Below are 15381 nucleotides of genomic sequence, written 5' to 3' on the forward strand. Positions count from 1 at the left end.
TATATTTAATGACTCTTTCCTTCCTGTCATCATCTAATTAAACCAAAAGCCCCCCCAATGTGATTGGAGTAGCTAATATGTACATAATTAGTGGCCTTCCTATGATAGGTAAAAGTAAAATGGGCATGATGGTAAAGTACTTCTTGATATTTTCAAAACTTGTTTAACCTATATGATCCCATTTTAGATATTGATCCCTTTTTAATAGGTGTGTGAATAGTTTGCACTTTTTTGTAAGCTATGAAGTAAATCTCTTAACTGATTGCAATTTTTCCTATAGGAATGCTATTATCTTAGATTCTTGGGAGGATTCATGTCTGTGATAGATTTGACATTTTACGGGTCAATCTCTATGGTTCTTCATGAAACTGTAAACCCTATAAAATTTCCTAATGCGATTCCAAAAATACACTATTTTTGGATTAATATTTACATAGTTTCTTCTAGGTCCCATAAATGTGTAATGTCCACTTTTCTAGATTAAAGTTTAATGCTATAACCTACAACCATTTGTTAGTATAACATAGAAAAAAAATCTAAATATACTAGCCATATTTAGTAAAATAAATATTAATCTAAATTATACCCTTGCTACCCTTCCCAATCCTCCAAAAGAGACCCTTCTCAAACCACTTAACCCTCTGGTGAGAATTATATCTCGATTAGGTAATTTTCATACAAAGAGTGTCTTTGTTAGGCCTATTTGGGATCTTTGGTAATATTACCTGGTAGAGAATCCACCTCTGACCAAGTCTCTAATCTATGACATATGCATATGACTAACCACTACAATATATATTGCCCCTAAGGGATTCTCTATCAATCCCTTTGTGGAATCCATTTTAGGATCTTGATATTTGATTACAAGTATCCTTTGGTTCTTGAGTTTGACATCCATAACCAATTTCTTCCCCAAACATTTACTGAGTTTCTAAGAACATGAGCTCTCACTAACAATTATGCATCATACCTTTGTTTGTTCCAAACTTTACTATAATTTTAATTATTTGTCCTTCTATTGAATTGGCTACAATTCCCTCGGATACATGTGGTGTCTTACTTTGAATATTTTTTTTTTAGATGGTAGTCACTAAATGTTATCTCTATCACCTGTATAGACCTCTAGATCCCATAATATTTTTTCCTCACATGATGTTGGTGTCTAAGATGTATTCTTATCCTTTAGATTTGGTTGTGCCTTTGCTTATGATATAAGTCATGTAACTCTACCTTACCACACTGGCTTGACCTTGATTATTTTTTATCCCCATAGATGATGATTGATCTTTGGTTTCATTTTGTGTATGATGTCAACATCATTCTATCTCCCTAGGCCTTATTCAATAGTTGTGAATTATGAGTTTTTTTGTTTTTGGTATTCCTTGATTATTGTGATGTTGAATATATGTATCATTCCAAAATTTTATTAGATGGTCCAAACCTTATCAATTATATAATTATTGATATCATTGATGGATTTAACTACATCTGTGTTTAGGAAATTTGCTAACTCTATCACGTTTACACCTAGTCTGATCTCTTTAATGTTTACTTTCTTCTTATACCTTAGTGAATATATGATTTCAATAGTACTTTTGTGATGACTTCTCCATGTAAACTCTTAATTCCAAAATGATACTTATAACTATTGAATTTTATGAATAAGCATGGCTCTTAGAGTATATGGTTTGTTCTTATATTATCATTAGTTTGGCTTAGTAAAATTCCATTCCTCTATTTGAGTATATTTAAAAATGATATGAAAGACATTTATTATTGAAGGATTTGATGAGAAAAAATCCAAAGATATAGCAAAAAATTTGTATGCAAGAACCTATCATAGAGAAGGAAAAGACAAGAGAAGGCAAGGGTTTGGCTCTAAAAATATGAAATTATAGATTATTAGTCTGAAAGAATGAAAATAATAATACAATGGATCAATTCTAATAAAGGAGATTGTAAAACCCTAATAGGGAAATCCTAAGAGGTAAATGACATTTAAAAATTAATATTTAATTATTAAATGGAAATGCATGTGCATAAAGTGAAATTTTAAGAAGGGAGTAAAGGTAATTTAATAAAAGAAATGAAATTAATCCTTTACTCTAACACCGCCCCTTAAGATGAGAAAAAATTTAGCTACAAACAATGTAGAAAAAGCAAAGAAACTACAATGCTGAAAGCATAAATGGGCCCCAACAACATGGCTTGATGAGGTACCCAACACAACTAAATCTCTAAAAATTGGAGAAATAGGGAAAAGCATGTTCGAAAAACTCTACTTCAAAAAGAGATAGAAATAACTTATTACTGAGACCCCCAAGGACAACTTCTTTCAACCCAAGCATAGAATACAACTAAAATACCGAGGGGATGCAAAAGGTTTAGTGAAGATGTTTGTGACCTTCTAAGTAGTGGAAATGTACTCCAAGTTAAGAGAGCCATCCTAAATCAAATTCCTGATGAAGTGCATGTGAAGCTCAATGTGCTTGGTCCTCTCATGCTCAAATGGGTTGCAAGAAATGTGTATAACACTTTAATTGTCACACCAAAGAAAGGTGGAACTATTAGGAGGAAATAAAAAATCTATCATCAATTATTGAAGCCATAAAACCTTCTAAATAGATATCACCACTATCCTATACTCTAGCTCTGTAGATCATAATGTGTGAGAATGTTTCTTCTTGCAAGACCATGTGATAGGACCGGAACCAAGATAGGAAACAAAACTAGAACTAGACTTTCAATCATCAATATCACCAGCTCAATCTAAGTCTAAATAACCAACAATGTGAGGACCTCCTAATGTATAGTGAATGCCATAACATGTAATACCCCAGATGTACCTCAAGATATGTTTGGAATCTTTCTAATGACTCTTCCATGGGAATCTAGAGACAAGTCCAACCACAAAGGAAATATTAGGACATGTGTGTGTTAGGTACAAAAAACTACCCATAAGTTGCCTATATATAGTAGAATCAATTATAGGAGTAGTGTAAGTGGTAGATAAAACAATACTCAATGGAAAGGTGTGAGAGCAGGCTTGCAATCAAGTGGGTTGGATCTCAAAAGCATATCAAAAGCATACTTTTGTTGGAGTATGGCTCTCCCATCTAAATAATGAACAATCTGTAGGCCCAAAAAATAGTGTAGAAGTCCAAGGTCTATCACCTCAAACTACTCTCTCAAAGCTTGCTGAACATTTTGAATCATAGAGGATGAGTTACCTGTAAGGATGAGATCATCTACATATAGCACAGGGATCAATAAGTCAGTCTCATGATGCTAAATGTACACTATAGGATAAAAATAACACCGAGTGAATTGTGAAGCAAGCAAGAAGAAATATGTTTTCTCATACCAAGCCCAAAGGGTTTGTTTGAGACCACATAAAAACTTTCAAAGTTTTCATACCATAGAAGAATCTTGCAAAAAACCATGAGGCTACTCCATATAGATCTCCTCATGTAGGTCTCCATGAAAAAGGCACTCATGTCCATCTGAAATACTGTCCATCCCTAAGAAGCTACAAGAGAGAGTATTAGGCAAATAGAATTCATCTTGGTAATGCTGGTCTATTTTTTTACATAGTAACTTTTCTTAAAATCATGGTATAAAAATTAGATGTGAGTCCTTTAATTTGATCCTAGGGTTTCAAGTTTTGGGTCTTGTACTTTTGATATCTTTTAAAATTTGAGTAAAACCCTAGCTCTTGCCCTTTTAAATTTATCTTGGTGCGAAATCTTTTAAAAAGGGTTAAATATTATTTTCCCACCTAGTTTGAAGTCATTATTGAGTCCTTTTTGAAAAGGTCTTGTCCCACAATTGGATCTTGTTTGGATCCACAGATGTCGTGTAGTCGTTATAAAAAGTTGTGAGGTTGTTTACTATAGCGATGTAGTGACCATTGAAAAACTATGTTATGGTACTAAAAAATGAGGTCCAACACCAGAGAAGTGTATCAATTTGAAAACATTATGGTCATGTGCTCTGTCCTAGGGTTGTCAATATCAAAAAGGATGCACATGGAGCAATTCACAAGTGGTGTCATCGAGATCCAAGTTTATCCGGTGAGTCACTATGTCACGACCAAAAAGTCTATGCACCCTACCGGTAGTGACATAGCGAGTGCTAAGAATATAAAGAAAGCAGTAACCTTTTAAAGTTGATGTGACTATGGAATTCCCATACAGTTTTATAAATGTACATGACCACCTTTTCTGAAAATAGTATTAATGGGAGAAAGTTTAATCAATGTGTTATATGTTCTCTGTCACCAAAATTTTGAATACGCTAGAGGTTGCTACATTGCAACTGGGAAAGTCATCAATTTTACAGTAGTGACATAGCAAATGCCTAGATATTACAAAGGATGGTTTTTAAAGAGGAATTTTTTTTCCTCGCATGCTAACGGTTGGAATTTTGATTTGGGAAAACTGGTAGTTCCAAGCATTTTCATGGATTACGCTTTGCTTGAAGCCATTGCCAAGAATCACGATCAAGCTATTAAGGTAGTGAGAAGAATTGATGGTGTGACTCTAATCTCAATTAGTCCTAAGGAAATTAGAGAGATTTTTCACCTAAAGCCATTGTCAGATTATAATGTGCCAATTAATCTACCAAAACTAGAAAATGAATACAAGGCAAAGAAGGATGTGATTAGGGGAGGAGCACCGAGGGAACATATTGGCACAATAGGAACTTTTCCAGTAATCACTGCAACCTCTAGGGAACCTTTTAAGAAGATTCTTTTCACTTCCTAGGCTGTAGAGATATACAGGACCTTGTGTCATGTTTTTTGGTGAATACGAGGATGATTTCATGCCCATTGGCCTTATGTATATGATGGTTCAAATTGCCTCTTTTGGTGTAGATGTTATTTTTGGTTTTGCTTCCTTTTTAGCTAAAGAAATCCATGTTGGTTTGGTTGGAATTGCTAAAGGGAAAGTGGAGAAGACCTTTGGGCACTATTCTCTGTTGATGCACATGTTCTTGTTTAAAGGGGTGGCATATTTTGGTAAAGAGATGGAATTGAATAGAGGGGAGGGTGGGGAAGCACTGCCAATCTAGTTGTGGAGTGTAGATATGACCTAGGATCTTGATAATGCTAGTTTTGTCAGATTTGATAGGTATTTTGCCTCCAAGTTGAGATGCCTAATATTAAGTGACAATCCCAGAATCCCAAAGGCACTACTGAATCTCATTAGGCCTATGGATAAGCCCCATAATTTGAAAGTTTCAAATAATTGGGGAGATATTATTCCTTACTCTATTTATATTATTTTTTGAATTTATGATTTTAGGGGGAGCCCTCATGTATTGCCCTATCAAGTACCTTTAAAGGTAGGAATGGCTGAAGTTTTGTGGAAATTTGGAGTGGAGGAGATGTTTCTATTGAAAAGGTCACTGGGGTCAATTTTTCCTTCCTACACTATGGCACACCAGTTTTTGATTACCAAAGGGGGTTGGCTCTTTTTGCATAAAATTTTGGATCAATATAAAATGACTATCTCCCATCCCCATTTTTGTGATACTGAGGGATTTTTTAATTGGACTTTGAGACATAGGTTTAAATTGGGACGAGTCAAACATGACTCATATTATATAGAGGACATTATAAGGAATGACTTCTCATTGTAGGAACAAGAAACTAAAAAGGAAAAGTGGAGAGTCTATTCCCGAGTTTTAGAATTCATTCATTGTTTTGATAAAAAATATAGTCCTCTAGATAATGCTAATACAGAGGCTGACAAAGTAAATAAGCTCATGAATACCTTCCCTAAAATAGTAGAAGCTATGAATGAGAAGAAACAATTTTGTATTGATTCATACCCAGATAAGGCGAGAAAGGTCACGAGGAGGTTGGCTTTCACTCCCAATATAGGAGCTAGTCAACTAGATGTTCAAAAGAGACTAGGTTATACTATAATTTAGAATAAAAGGGCTCTTGTAGATAAGGGCAAGAAAATAATAGGATCCACCAGTGCAGTCCAAGAGGATAGACCTGATGAACCTTCTCCCAAAAGGTAGAAGGTAATGAAGGAAGAGAGGCCTCAAGTTGAGGAATATTCACCCATTCAATCCCCTTTGAAGACTGGAGAAGAACAACTCACTAGTGAGAAAATTGAGCAAATGGGATCATAGGGAGGTATTTTTTATCACCCAGGTAGAGTTATATTAGGGTAACCCTCAAGAACCTCCTCCACCAAGTTTGGATCTAACAATAGCTGACTATAGAGGTAGGGAATTGGACTCTGTGTTAGAATAGACAAGTCATCAATTTTAGGGTGATGATAGCTTTGTAAAATCTAGGGCTTTCTAGCAATTTGCATGGAGGGCGAACATGAATAATTTTGAAGAAAGATGTAAAAGGTTGAAAACAGAGCATCTAGAAATGGATGAAGCCTCCATCAAGAACCAATAAAAATAAGAAATGATAAAATAATTTCAGAATATAAGCCCTCAAGAGGGAAGACAAATGGTGAGGGCATCAAACATTTTATTATTACCAAATTGGGACATTGCTGATGCCTTAATTTTCAATTCTGTTTCAAATAAATTGATTTTGCAAGATCAAAATAAGAAAGACTTCCAAGGTACCATATTTATTGAAGATCAAGCTACATTGGTTAGTTGGTCATTAAGAAGAGGATCTAGAGCCACATTATCACAACCAGATGAGTCTGGATTGATGGGAAACATAATTGTAAGGAGACTTGCTGATACCTCTCATGTACAAGAAACACATTGGAATGTGGATTCATCCCTATTTCTTTTGGCTACTGCTAAGAAGGAATAATAGGCCATGTTTGAGCTACAAAGTAAATATGAAACAATTCTTGAGGATAATAATAAGGAGGTAAAAAGGAGAATTGAGCTTAAGAACAAGCTAATGGGGAGTTCCACAAGGTCTAGAATAACATACCCTCATCTTCTAGTGGAACCCTTCAAATCCACCCCACTTGTAGAAATACCAAACACTCCCCAAAGGCCAAAGTACTACACAACTAAGTATTTTGAAGAAGAAAAAAGCAAGTTGTGGGCCTTACATGTGGAGATAAATATACAATATGAAGATAAATTAAGAAAAGCTCTCACCTACCTGTTGTGGTCTCCACAACACATGTCCCATTCCTTACTAGGAATGGGGACCCCCTACCTTTTTTGACTCCCAGACTCATAGTTTAGGAGTCAGGAGAAGAAAAAATTGATCAAATAAGTTAGAATTTTAAAAGTCAAAAAGAAAAAAAAGTCCAAAAAAAAAAAAACTCATGCATGCGCATATTGAGGCACGTGTGCTTTGCAAAAAAGAAGAAGGAAGGGAGGTTATTTAACCCCCCTTCCCCCTTTTTTCACTTCATTTTTTTAAGAAGTACTGAGAGGGAAAGGTATGAAACCTCCCCCCCCCTCTATGTCCATATAGCCCTAGCGCTAACGCTCATGTGACCAGAAGAGGAAGCACATGGAGCGGCGCTGCACGTGCACCACCATGGCACCCTTCTGGGTTGCGCACACCATTTGGGCATGCGGTGCATCACCTTCGCCGCACCCTTTTGGGGTGCGTAGTGCGTCGCTGCCATCGTACCCTTTTGGGCGCGTGGCGTGGCATTGCTGCCACACCCTTTTGGCGTGTGGGGCACTGCCACAGTGCCCTTTTGGGTGCATGCGTGGCGCGGCACTGCCTCCAAGCCCCTCTAGGATGCGCACGAGTGGCCGCTGTACTGCCATGCCTTTTGGGCTGCCACTGCCGCTGTTTCCCCCCATTTTTGTTTTTTTTTATGTTTTTAAATTTAGTTTTTTTTATAAAGTCAAAAACCAAAAAAAAATACAACAAATTAAATAAGTTCTAGAGAGATCATTTTTTTTTTAATGTTTTATATATATCCAATAATTAATCATTCTTTTTCTCTTTGTGACGTGTAGGTAATATAATCAAATGGCTTCCTCATTTGAATCAATAGCAAAACTAGTTGTGTACAAGTTCCAAGGCATAACCCTGAAGTCACGATTACATGATGAACACTCTGAGATCAAAGACATAGAACTTGGACACACGGACTTGGGAGAGTTTTTGAGGGTTTGTAACAACCCAACTAAAAGATCTTCTTTGAGATCTGCCTTAATCCAGTATGGATTGGTAAATGCAACATCACATCCTGGGACCATTCAGTTAGCTGAATTGATTATGACCTTATCTCGACATTTTGTTCCTAAGGAAAGGGTGTTAAAGAGCATCACTGGGGAAGTGGTCTTAGATCTATGACCTAATAATATCGAGAGGGTTTTTCACGTACCTAGAGCTAATCAGTTTATCAAGCTTTCATATGAAGTAGCTAAGAGGTGGCATGAGGATCATCACCAGGAGGCCATCGACATCATATATTCCTCATACTTCATTGAGAAGCCATCTCAGGAAAAGACAATCAGTAAAGTAGATATGACTTGAGGATACATGAAGGATGACATTAGATATTCAATCATTCTCCTGAATAGAGTTATGGGATTGCATGTAGCGGGTCATCTTGCTCCATTCATGGTTAACTTCATTGAGACCATTAGACATGCAAAGATGCCACTAGATTGGGCCACCACACTTAGTGAGAACTTGTGTGATCAGTTGTGGATAGTAAAGGACAAGAAGAAGTTTTATATGACTTCTTATGTGGTATATCTACTTGCAGCAAGAGCCACCGACTATCCCAGGCTATACAAGAAGGGCAGTATGCAAGATCCTAATGCATGGCCGTATATAGTTTATCCTCAGCTAGTTAAGAAGAAGCTCTCACCCCAAAGCAAAGAGTATAGGATTATGAATGATGCCTTCATCTTTGCCATCATTCGATTCATCGAAGGGGATTATGGGAAGAGATTATCTGATGAGGCCAAGGCACAAATCACAGCTCTTGGTGCATATTTCATCCAATTTCAAACATTCACATACATTCAGGTTGGTGGTGCATCCATCCATCCAAAGGAGCTCCCAAGATACCCAAGTGACAAGTTAGTTCTAATGGAAATTTCTTGGCAAATTGAGTTAGCTTATGAGAGGATCAAGAAACAACGAAGGCCTTTTTGGAATTGGCCTTTTGTAATAGGAGCATACCAGGTAAAGAGAAAGTAGCATATCCCAAATTTTGAATGGGAATGGGAAAATTATCCTCTCAAAGAATATAACTCTCCCCGGTCATTCTTTGACAATTTTGGTAAAGTGAAAAATTTAGCAGGAAAAGAGTTCTACCATAAAGACGTCATTGAAGATCATTGGATGAATGCTACAAATGATTATGATGTTTGTATCAAGGACTATTATAGAATAACTTAGTATTTAGTGGAGAAGGCTCTCCATTTGACCGTCCCAAATGAGATAAGGTTACAGGATTTGCAAGAGCTACTAGATCCCTTATTCAATATAGATAAAGTTGGTGAAAAGCCCATCCTAAATGCAAAAATTGATAGAGAGGAAGGATATGATATTAATCATCAAGCAAGACATGTCATTAGAATGACAAAGAGTTGGATCAAGAAACCCTTTCCACTTGATCCAATTTCGAACACAGTGATATTCCATGCACATGCTCACCCAAAAAGGGTAAAGGGGAGGAAAGTCACAGTTCCTATCTTTGCGCTCCAGTCTCCTATCAAGCCAAAAATAGTCTACTAGCTTGATCATCCAGTGAGATATTTCCATCCTTTAGAGAAGAAGAAAGAAATGAGGAAAAGAGCCTCTCCTCAGAGGATCCATACAGAGCATGTTGAAGAACAGGCCCCTTTGCAGCAACATGAATCTACTCCCAAGGACCCCCGAGACCTTGGAATTTCTCATATCTAGGTTGATTTCCCATTGCCTCCTATTTTGTCAAGCCAACAAGAAGAGGGAGAAATTCCAGAGACATCCATTCATCTGATGCATGAAGAGCCCACTTCTCCTATGGTTCCACAAAAGCAAAGGAGGGTTAAGGTTAGAATGAACAAGAGGCAAAGAGTTCGTAAAAGATTAGTGCCTAATCCATCTATTCCTAGAACCATTCTTGAGGAAGAATCAGATGAGGATGAAATAGAGTTAGATGGGGAGGAAGAGCAAGTGCCTCTAAGGGGGAGAAACCGACTGGCCAAAGCCACAAAATTGGAAAGAAAGAAGAATGTCACAAATACCCCACCACCCACCCAAGCTGAAATAGTAGAACTCTCTTCTTCAGAAGATGAAGTACAACGATGGGTGAATGAGCAAAGGGAGCTAGGTGATGATATTCTCTCCATTCCAGATTTTGATTTCATGCCAGTGGGTATAGAATTGGTTGGAGATAAGATTAGAGATACTCCTATAGGTGAATTTCAACAGCAAGATTGGACACAGATGCCACTTGAGACATAAGGTCCTCATCCAACGCCTCCATCTTCACCTCAAGTTATGATGGTAGATAAGGTTTTAGTGATACTTCCACCTCTAAGTTCAGAAGAACATGTTCAGAAGGAATTATCATTACAAGGAGAACCAGAACCAAGGGTTATTGATGAGCCCTCAAAAGAGGCACAGGTAGTAGAATGTATACAACAACCTCCCCAGGAAGTTGAGGATCAAACTATAGGATCTAAAAAAGCTGAGACTACATAAAAATAACCTTCACAATAGGAGACTCCGAGTAAGAGCAACAAAGGGAAGGAGGTAGTTGAACACATCCCTTCATCATCTAGACCCAAGGTTACAAAAAGACATATCCCGAGATGGTTTCGGAAGGAAATAATGAGAAGTGCTAACATCAATTCCTTGCTTTAGAGGATGATATTTGTGACATTGCAAAGATTTTGAACAAGCCTAACTCTCCATTACAGGATGCAACACCATTTGCATTCATTACTACTACTCAGAACTAGGACTTATTTGCACAAGTGGCTCACCCTCCGAAAGGTACAGATGAAGAAGTTGTCAGCCTTCAGGACTATGAAATGAAGGATATCATGTTATGAAAGCCTACATGGGATACTTCTCGACAGATGATGACTATGGGAGTCAAGGAGGTTCTTAACCATATGGAACATGATGAGATTGAAATCAGAGCACTTCAAAGGCAAGTTAAGATCTTGAAAGGATATCTAGCTACAGTTATTGGTCCTCTTGATTCTAAACACCCTAAGGATACTTTGACTACCATTCTTAGAGAAGGGGAAGGTGTACGACTCAGTCCATTCTTGAGAGCTTGTTAGGATTTGCGAGACAACCTTGAGGATAGGGGTGTCACTATAATTATAGGAAGTCTAAAGTTATTACATGCTACACAAGACAATGTTGATAAGATCGTGGCAATTTTGAGGTAGGGCTTCAGTATTATGGATGAGGTACAGGTTTGGAGCAAGGATTTGCAAACTCTATAAGCCATAAAAGGACAAAGGTATAGCATTCTGATTGATGTATATACAAAAGAAGAGCTAGATATGATAGATGATTGGATAGAAAAGATTGCAAAGGGAAATAAAGTGATGGAAACATTGCATGATGAGATACATAGGCTCAAGGACCAAGCTCGAGAGCAAATTTTGGAAGGAGAAAAGTTGTATAGTGATGCATGCTTGGATATTTTTGAAGATGAAGAACATGAGAAGCTTTTACTAGTTGAGGTAGTTGTGGAAAACTTTAGAAAGACTTTAGGGGAAGCATCCAGTGATGAAGACATTAGAAATGCCTTTAGGACAAAAGAAGCATTGTTAGAGTTGGATACCAAGCTCAGAAATTTTGCAGAAACTCGAATTGAGGTGGACAACTATAGATAGAAGGTCAAAGATAAGTATGAGGCTTTGGATCTTCCTGATGTTGCTAAGATTACTGAGATTATCGAGAAATTCAAGGGCAAACATCCAAACATATCTTTAGGATAGAGATGAGCAAAACCCAGATGCCAGAATTTCAATTTTGACACTTAGTAAAATTTTGAGATTTTGACCCAGTCGAGGTCTGCAGCTCCACTAGTCTACAGGTCCATAGGTTCGCAGATCCATAGCTCCACAATTCAAGGGTGCGTCATGTAGTGCCTCTCCCATTTGACTTTTGTAAGTCATCCTGATGGATGCACCCTTGCTGATCTTTTTTTGTGATGATCATGATTGTGACCCTGAGTGGTCTACACCATTGAGGTGTTTGGATTTATGTTTCTTTATCAGTTGTGTTGATTATGCTTTTGACTGATCTTTGAGATTATGATGTGATTTTTGGTTCACTGAGGTTTGTGCCAGTGGTTACCAGGATCGATGTGGTATCATGAGGTTGTTCTGTGATTACCCTGAGATGTGTGCAGAGATTGCACTGTGTACTATTACCATGCTACACTGGACTGGGTTCCTGTAGTGATGGTTAGTCATGTTTATGACTGTTTTTGCTTATGTGTTTTAAATGCCTTTTTAATGCAGAGTAATCAATCATTATTAAATGTGTAAGTAATTAGAATGTATCGTTCTTGTTGGATTACTTGGTTATGTGTTGTGGACAGTTACCTTGTTTTATTTTGATCTGAGAGATATCTGTTCTCATGTTATGTTTACATTTGAGATGACCTGAGGGTCAAATGTTACTCTTTGATTCCAGTATCATAGATATTAGACTACTATGCTATTTAGTTAATCATATTGCATGATGATGCCATTTTGAGATGACAGTGTGTTTTACGATGTTATCTGGTTATCTGGTATTTGGACATACCTCTGATTTTGTTATGTGATGGATTTAATGCTATGGTTATTTACTTCATTCCTGCGTTGCTATGCCTTTTGCGAATGTGAGTGATGTAAATAGATTATTTTAATATAATTAAATAAATGGTTAAATTAGGTGATTTAATGCATTTATTGCTTCGTCTATGTTATTATATGCAATTGCACTTGATCGTGTTGTTTAGTGTGCAGGATTATATCCCTGGCAGTGGCACTTGGAGTTAGTGATTCAACTGTTCATATTTTACCAATGTCGCCTTTGTATGGTCGACGTATCCTTAATTAAATGTTTAATTTAAACCTTTCGGTGATTATTAAATCTGAACTCATTTGCATTATGTGATTAGACCAGTAAGCATGTCTATGCATTTAGAGTTTCGCTTTTTCGTGAAAGTTGTTTAGGAGATTTATGTGTTTTTGGGTTTTCGAGCTTTTTAATTGATTTATTTTAATTTCTGGCAGCTTTGCCATAAATGAATTCCTATTTATAGGAATAGCTTGTTTTCATTTGGGTCGATTCGGGGTTTAACTAGATTGGCTGGTTAAATGCCCTAATCGATTATTCACCCAAAAAGTGAATAAGTATCCAAAGAGGAATTTAATTCCTCATTTCTCACTTTCAAATTGGAAAGTTGGAGAGTAAAATCCAAAATCCTCTTCATGAGGATTTACTGTTTTGTTCATTGTGGGAGCTACGGGCATGGGATCGTTGCGAGGTTGGGCTTGTTGGATCCAGCTCGGGGAAACCTTGGATTGCTACAATTTTTAGCTACTTTTGTAGGATATTTATTTTATGGTTCAGATTCCCGTTTTGCCCTTTTGGCTGTGAGATAGGGCTTTCCCATTTTATTGTTTCTGCTCCGTTTCTGCTTCTGTTTTTGGTAGCCGTTTGTTTGGAGGCTAAGAACTAGTGTTCCCCTCCGTTTCTGTATGCTAGTTCTACCCGGTTGGGCGGGTATGAACATTTCTCTGTTTTTTGAGATGAGGGTTTGGGTTTTTACGCCGTTATGCTGGCCATTTTTGCATACGGTGTCCGATTTCATTTATTTTTGGATTTTTGGAGTTTTTGAACCTAAAGGCCAAATGGGTTTTAATTTTGAAGTTTTCCAAATTTTTGAAGTTTTTACCTCGTTTTGCATGCCGCCCTATTTTCTCGGGTTTTCTTGGCACAATGTGGGTCATGGACCTTGATGATCCGTTTGGATATCAGTCAGACCACTTTTGCACTGTTATGTTGCATTGGGATGCGTGTTGCATCCATACTCCCGACGTGTTCGGTTGAGTGATTTTATACCTGTTATGGTTTTTGTTGGACCTTTCCTTTTGTTTCGTGAATGCTAGGATTCGTGTAGAATCCATACTCTCGGATTGAGGTTGATTGAGTGAGTTCATGATGTTTGGTCTTGTTACATCATTGGGATTCGTGTAGAATCCATAATCTCGGATTGAGGCCGGTTGAGTGATTTCATGATGTATGGTTTTGTTGGCTTTGGGATTCGTGTAGAATCCATCCTTCCTGTGTTGCTTTCAGTTGGGTGTTTTCTTTGCATTGTGTTCTCATTCCTATCCTTGTTTTATGATCTTCGTGATGGTGGTGCGCCACACACGAGTATGTACGCGTACATTTGTTGGGTGACTTGTGAGGCCCGATCTTCTGTGGATTTGTCGAAAGTTATGATCATTGGGGTTGGGATGGGAGTATGCATGCCCACGGGCACTTGTCGTAGGATGAGCATGGATAGGGTAGGGTAGCATATGGAGGGGGCTTCTATTTTGCAGCCTGGTGACCTTAGTCCCATAGGGTTGGTAGAGGAAGTTTTAAATAAGTGATAATTAAAGAAAATGTGTGACTGATAATAAAACTTAAGATAATAAAATGTGTGTGCGAGGCCCTCCGTTGAGGAGTTGAAACGCACGATCTGAGCTTGGGCTTGTCGATGCCAAGCGACTCTCCATGATGTCAGCCCCTACTTAGTAGCCTTCTGAGTGTCTGACCAGGACCTGTACTCCTTGCATTGTCTTAGGTTCTTGGTTGCAGCCATCATACTGTCTGGCATGAGTGTTAGCCATGGATGTTGTGATTTTTGTGTGTTTGTGGTTGGATCATTATCTCCATCAGCACGGCGGGTGTGGACCTATGGGTGCCACGTGGTTGGGAGGCGCAACTACCTTCACCACTGCTAGGGATCGGTGTACAGAGATGATCTTTGTCCTAGTGCGACCATTGCTAGATGTCTTCACTTGGTACTTCGGGTTCCGGAGTATGCTTTCTTGTGATTTATGCTTTCATTGGGATGCTTGTATATCATGTTTAGATGATGTTATTTTATTTGACGCATTCCCTTATTCTGATGTTTAGCATATGATTAGATGATGTTATTTGATTTAGTAGTATATCTGTTGCTTATTGTTGTTTAGCATGTGATTGGTGATGTTATCTACTATAGGATTATCTTATGCTTTACTACTAGCATGTTAGATTTCCTTATGCTTATATTGTTGCATGTTTTAGTAGTGACATCCCTATTATGATAGTACTGACGATCTAGTCGGTGGCTTGGGATGTTACGCGCAGTGGATGGCTAGGACCCACGATGGTCTTATGATGCTATTGACGGTTGGGAGGAACCGCGTACTTAGTTTGGTTGTTTTTTTCGTGAGATGTATTTATGTACATTG

This window comes from Cupressus sempervirens, chromosome 1 (genome assembly GCF_028749045.1).
Source record: "Cupressus sempervirens isolate cs-2001-9-10 chromosome 1, ASM2874904v1, whole genome shotgun sequence".
Taxonomy (NCBI): Eukaryota; Viridiplantae; Streptophyta; class Pinopsida; order Cupressales; family Cupressaceae; genus Cupressus; species Cupressus sempervirens.